Below are 7,500 nucleotides of genomic sequence, written 5' to 3'. Positions count from 1 at the left end.
CACTCCACAGACCCATGTACCCTTAATGTAATTCTCGGAGAGATTCAGTGTGACACAGAAATGTGACAAGTCTGGCCCTTTCAAATACACCAACAACTCATTTTTGCCAGCTGAGTTGGTAAACTTATTCTGTCACCCTACTCATCATTCTCATCTGCTGGTTGGGGGCCTTTTTAGCTGAGTCTAATCTGCTGCAAACTGGATCCCCAAGTAAAGAACATCTTCCTCCCGGCCGTTCTCAGATGCCATAGAAAGGGCCATCGCTTGTGCCCTTCCTTACTATGCTTAAAGGTCGAGGCATGTGGCTTTGTGGTTTGGGTTTTAGACTCATCATCATCATCATCATTTAACGTCCATTCTCCATACTAGCATGGGTTGGACGGTTTGACCGGAGATCTGGGAAGCCAGAAGACTGCACCAGGCTCCGGTCTGATTGCAGGGTTCCTACAGCTGGATGCCCTTCCTAACGCCAACCACTCCATGAGTGTAGTGGATGCTTTGTACGTGCCACCTGCGCACAGGTGCCAGGCGGAGGCTCGGCAAACGGCCATGACATCGGATTGGTGATTTTACATGTCACCAGCACGGAAGCCAGTCAAGGCAGTGCTGGCATGATCATAAAGTTGTGGTTTCAATTCCTGGACTGGGCGATGTGTTGTATTCTTGAGCAAAAGACTTAATTCCACATTACCCCTGTCCATTCAGTTGGCAAAATGCATAATCCTGCAATGGATTGGCATCCAGATGGCCTTGCTTTTTGCTTTTTGAGCCAAGAAATTAACTAACTAACTAACTATGCCACAGAACTGGAGAAACCAGCCCCTATGATCCGATATGACTCAAGAAGGTAACTTTACCTTTATTATTATTAAATGCATTTATATAACATCCTATCATTTATTCAGAAAGTTGATCTATCCAATGTGTCCCTCCTTGTTGTTGTTTAGCCACCATTTCAACGTTGATCTAACAAATCCATGAAGCAGGATCTTCTAACTTACCAAAGGATGGGATCGTCATGGCTAGATTGTCTTTGATCATGAATTGGTTAGATTGAACTGACCTGGGTCTAAACACTAACGCAAACATGTGTAATCGTACACACGTTTGCACATAAGCATATGCTCTCTTTACTCTTTTACTTGTTTCAGTCATTTGACTGCAGCCATGCTGGAGCACCGCCTTTAGTCGAGCAAATCGACCCCGGGACTTATTCTTTGTAAGCCCAGTACTTATTCTATCGGTCTCTTTTGCCGAACCGCTAAGTGACGGGGGGGGACGTAACCACACCAGCATCGGTTGTCAAGCAATGCTAGAGGGACAAACAACAGACACACAAACATATACACACACATAAATATACATATATATACATATAGCGACAGGCTTCTTACAGTTTCCGTCTACCAAATCCACTGACAAGGCATTGGTCGGCCCGAGGTTATAGCAGAAGACACTTGCCCAAGATGCCACGCAGTGGGACTGAACCCGGAACCATGCAGTCACTATCACCACCGCCACCATGATGACTATCACTCTGATTGACTCCTAAATGCATACACAGGTACACACACACACACACACGCACGCACACACACACACACTGGCAACAAACACACACACAAAGAAGCAAGCATATGCATATTCACACATAAACACAAATAAATTCAGACATTTGCACACACATACACACATACACACAAACTGTTATCAACACACACATGCAAGCATATGAACACGCACACGTACTGGCACACACATACACACAAACACTATCACATACAGACACCAACACACACACACACACACACACACACACATAAATACAAACACATTCACACACATTCGCACACACACACACACACACACTAGCACCAATTCACATACACAAGTCTGAGCATTCACATATACACACACAGACACACACACACACACACACATGAACACTAAAACACACATCCAATTATACTCACACACAGACAATCACATGCACACACACACATGCACACACACACATACACACGAACAAGCACAAATGCATGCAGACACACACACTTATACATTCACATACACACACAGATACACGTACTCGCATACATACGCACACACACACATCTATTTGCGTAGATACACACATCTACTCACGTACACACACACACACAAATTTACTCATGTACATTGAGACACATATCTGACCACATGCACACACACACACACACACACACACACACACACACATTACTCTCATACATACATAAACACATACACAAAATTCTACTTGCATACAAAAACACACACATTTACTCATGTACATACATACATACACACACACATTTACTCACGTGTATACACACACACACACACACACACATACAAAATTCTTCTCATGTACAAACACACATATGCATTTACTCACATACATACACACACACATTTACTCACGTGTATACACACACACACACACACACACACATACAAAATTCTTCTCATGTACAAACACACATATGCATTTACTCACATACATACACACACACATTTACTCACGTGTATACACACACACACACACACACACACACATACAAAATTCTTCTCATGTACAAACACACATATGCATTTACTCACATACATACACACACATTTACTCACATATACACACACACATTTACTCACGTGTATATCACACACACACACACATACAAAATTCTTCTCATGTACAAACACACATATGCATTTACTCACATACATACACACACACATTTACTCACATATACACACACACATTTACTCACGTGTATATACACACACACACACATACAAAATTCTTCTCATGTACATACACACACATGCATTTACTCACATATATACATATACACACACACACACACACACACATATTTGCTCACATACACATACACCCACACATTTACTCACATACATACACACACACACATATTTGCTCACATACACATACATGCGCACACATCTATTCGCATACATACACACACAAACATCTTCTTGCATGCATACATACACATACATACGGACACACGCACTTACTCGTGTACACAGACACCCACACAACAACAACAACAACACACACATTCTGGCACCACTCATCACAAACTATACTACCACCACCACCACCACCACCACTACCAACAACAACAACTACTGCAACAACAACAACTCCACCACCACCACCACCATCACCTCCAGCATCACCACCACTATTACCACACCACCACCACCACCACCACCATTACCACCATCACCACCATTACCACCACCACCACCACCACCATCACCTCCACCATCACCACCACTATTACCACCACCACCACCACCACCATTACCACCATCACCACCATTACCACCACCACCACCACCACCACCACCATCACCACTGCCTGCACTACCACCTGTGCCAGCAGCCACTGCAAAAAGAAGAAATCACCTTCCCTTCACACAAACCGACAGCCATCTATCTCCACCGACTCTTTTTATTTTCACCTCCACCACCACCACTGCCTTCAGATGCACATCTGCCTCACCCTTCCCTTCTCCAGCCTCACCATCTTCATCTAGCAAACCCACACACACACACACAGATATAATGCATATATTTATATATGTGTATATATATGTGCACGTACGTACACATATGCATGCATGTCATCAATATTGCTGCTATTGATTTGACAGCTATGGCGTCTCTGGCAGGCTACGTACACCTCTAGCTAAAAACAAACAAACACACACACACACACACACACAGACACACACACACATGCGCACACACACACACACATATACATAGACACACATTTATATGTATAAATGTGTATAAATATATATACATACATACATACTTACATATATATATATATATATACACACACATATTTATACACTCTTACATATACATACATACATGTATTCATATATGTGTGTGTGTGTGTATAACAACGTATAACATATAGTAAGACAAACACACACACAGACACACATGCACACTCACACATATACATACACACACATTTATATGTATAAATGTGTATAAATATATATACATACATACATACTTACATATATATATATATATATCACACACATATTTATACACTCTTACATATACATACATACATGTATTCATATATGTGTGTGTGTGTGTATAACAACGTATAACATATAGTAAGACAAACACACACACACACAGACACACATGCACATCACAATATACATACACAACATTTATATGTTAAATGTGTAAAATAATATATACTACATACATATTACATATATATATATATACAAACACATATTATACACTCTACATATACATACATACATGTTCATATATGGGTGTGTGTGGTATACCAACGATACATATAGTATACAAACACACACACACACAGACACACAATGCACACTCACACCATACATACACACACATTTATATGTATAAATGTGTATAAAATAGTATACATACATACATACATATATATATATATATTAACACACATACTGATACACTCTTACATATACATACAACATGTATTCATATATGGTGGGTGTGTATAACAGGTATAACACATAGTAAGAAAAAACACAACACAAAACATGTATATATGTATGTACACAAACATACATGCATTTTGTAAACACATACACCCACATATACTCACAATACATAGATATTTATACACAAACACACATACATATACATACACATACATTTATATATGTATATAAAAGTGTATATATAAATATATATATATCTATAATATTATATATTTATATATATATTATACACACATACACACTCATACACTACATTTATATATGTAAAAAGTGTATTATATATAATATATATATTGTATATACACTCATACACATACATTCATGTATACATATATGTGTGTGTGTGTGTGTGTGTATAACAACATATAACAGTAAGACAAACACATACACATATATGTGTATATATATATATACACACAAACACTCATGCATTTCGTAACACACACACACACACACACACTCACACATGGACACACACATATCTCATAATATGGAATTATAAGATATAATAATATATACATACATATATATATATATACACACATCGTTATCATCATCGTCGTCATCGTCATCATCGAGCTGCAAGATGCCAGCTACACCACACACATGCACATGTATGCACACACATGCACACACACACTCACACACACACACACACACATCGATCGATGTAGTTATGATACCAGAATACGCCATTCCATCATTGCAATACCATGCCGAAAAACCCAGCATCAAGGACATGTTGAAGAGAAGCAGCCTGGGAAGGAGGAGGAGGAGGAGGAGGAACTGGAGGAAGAGGAGGGGAGGAAGGAGGAGGAGGAGGAGGAGAAGAATGACAACAAAGAGGAGGATGAGGAGGGAAGGGGGTGCGAGAAGAGGATGGGAAGAAAAGGAAGAAGTCAAAGGAAAAAACAAGTCAAAGAAGAGCGATGAGGAGAAGAGGAAGAAGAAGAACAAGAAGAGTGAGAAGAAGAAGAACAAGAAGAGTGAGAAGAAGAAGGAGAGTGAGGAGGAGGACGAGTGAAAGAAGAAGAGGAAGAAGAAGAAGAAGAGGAAGAACAAAGAAGAAGAAGACCGAAGAAGAAGAAGAGGAAGAAGTAGAAGTGGAGAAGAAGAAGAAGAAGAGGAAGGAGTAGAAGAAGGAAAAGAAGAAGAAGAAGGAGAAATGATGGCTGGCACTTGGTGGCGCTGCCTACTCTCAGCTGCTTCTATGGCGGTGGTGTAAAAAAATATCAGTGATGTTGTTGGTGTCGGAGATGATGATGATGATGATGGTGATGGTGATGGTGGTGTCATGGCTTCTTATCATGTCAGTTATAGTGGTGGTTGTTGGTGTCATCATTGCTGTTGTTATGGTAGTTGTGGTGGTGGTCGTCGTCATGGGAGTCTGTGACGGTAGTGGTGATGATGATGATGATGACGATGATAATGACGATGATGATGATGATGATGATGATGATTAGAGTGGAGGAGTGTGAAGTGGTGGTGGTGGTGGTGGTTGTGATGGTGGAAGTTGATAGAAACGAACTATTATATTTATATAAGATGCATGTGTGTGTATACACATGTACACATGCACATATACTCGAAGGCAATCGCACACACTCACACACATGAACCTATATACACATACACATATACAAACATATGCATACAATTGGACACACATGTACATACATACATGCATGCACATATATACATTTATACATACATCCATTTATACATACATACACACATACATACATGCATACATACATACATATATACATATAGATATACACACATGCATACATACATGCATACATACATATATATATACATACATGCATACATACATGCATTACATATATACATACATACATACATACATACATGCATACATACATTCATTACATACATACATACATACATACATACATGCATACATACACATTCATACATGCATACATACATTCATACATACATTCATGCATATACCATACATACATACCTGCAACATTACATATATACATACATCATACATACATACATACATACATACATTCATACCATACATACATACATACATACATACATGCATAACATACATTCATACATACATACATACATACTGCCATACATACATGCATACATTCATACATGCATACATTACATCATACATACCATATACAATCATACATACATACATACATACATGCATACATGCATACATACATACATACATACATAGAGGTGCAAACATACAAAGTGCGCTCAAATACACACACACACACACACAAACACACACACATACGCCTAGTGGTTAAGGAGTAGTACTCACAATTGCTAGATAGCTGGTTCAGTTCCCAGATCGGGTTGCACATTGTGTTCTTGAGCAAAACATTTCATTTTACATTGCTCCAGGCCACTCAGCTGTAAATGGGCCGACCCTACAATGGACTGGTTTTCTGATAAGGGTGAATGTTGGCTAAAACGATGCAAAATGCATTGTGACCAATGATGTATAACAACATATGATAGTCTGCTCAATCACACAATTACTATATGTATATATATAGTATATATATATATATATATATATATATATATATCATCAATCATCATCATCATCATCGTTTAACATCCGTTTTCCATGCTGGCATGGGTTGGACGGTTCAACCGGTGTCTGGGAAGCCAGGAGGCTGCTCCAGGCTCCAGTCTGATCTGGCAGTGTTTCTACAGCTGGATGCCCTTCCTAATGCCAACCACTTCGTGAGTGTAGTGGGTGCTTTTTACGTGCCACCGGCACAGGGGCCAAGGGTGGCTGGCAAATGGCCACAATCAGTTGGTGCTTTTACGTGTCACCGACACGCCTGCCAGTCAGGTTGCACTGGCATCTGCCACGTTTGGACGGTGCTTTTAACATGTCACCAGCACGGG

The 7,500-nt window shown here is 39.5% G+C and overlaps 1 protein-coding gene across 1 annotated transcript in view; it reads left to right on the top strand.

The window, feature by feature from the left end:
• The window catches only part of LOC115226729 (NUAK family SNF1-like kinase 1), a 106,925-nt gene that overhangs the window by 59,726 nt on the left and 39,699 nt on the right, over positions 1 to 7,500 (top strand). The gene's annotated exons all lie outside the window — the stretch shown is intronic.

This window comes from Octopus sinensis, linkage group LG30 (assembly GCF_006345805.1).
Source record: "Octopus sinensis linkage group LG30, ASM634580v1, whole genome shotgun sequence".
NCBI lineage: Eukaryota > Metazoa > Mollusca > Cephalopoda > Octopoda > Octopodidae > Octopus > Octopus sinensis.
Note: the sequence above shows the minus strand (reverse complement) of the source record. Positions and strands in the feature narration are given on the sequence as shown.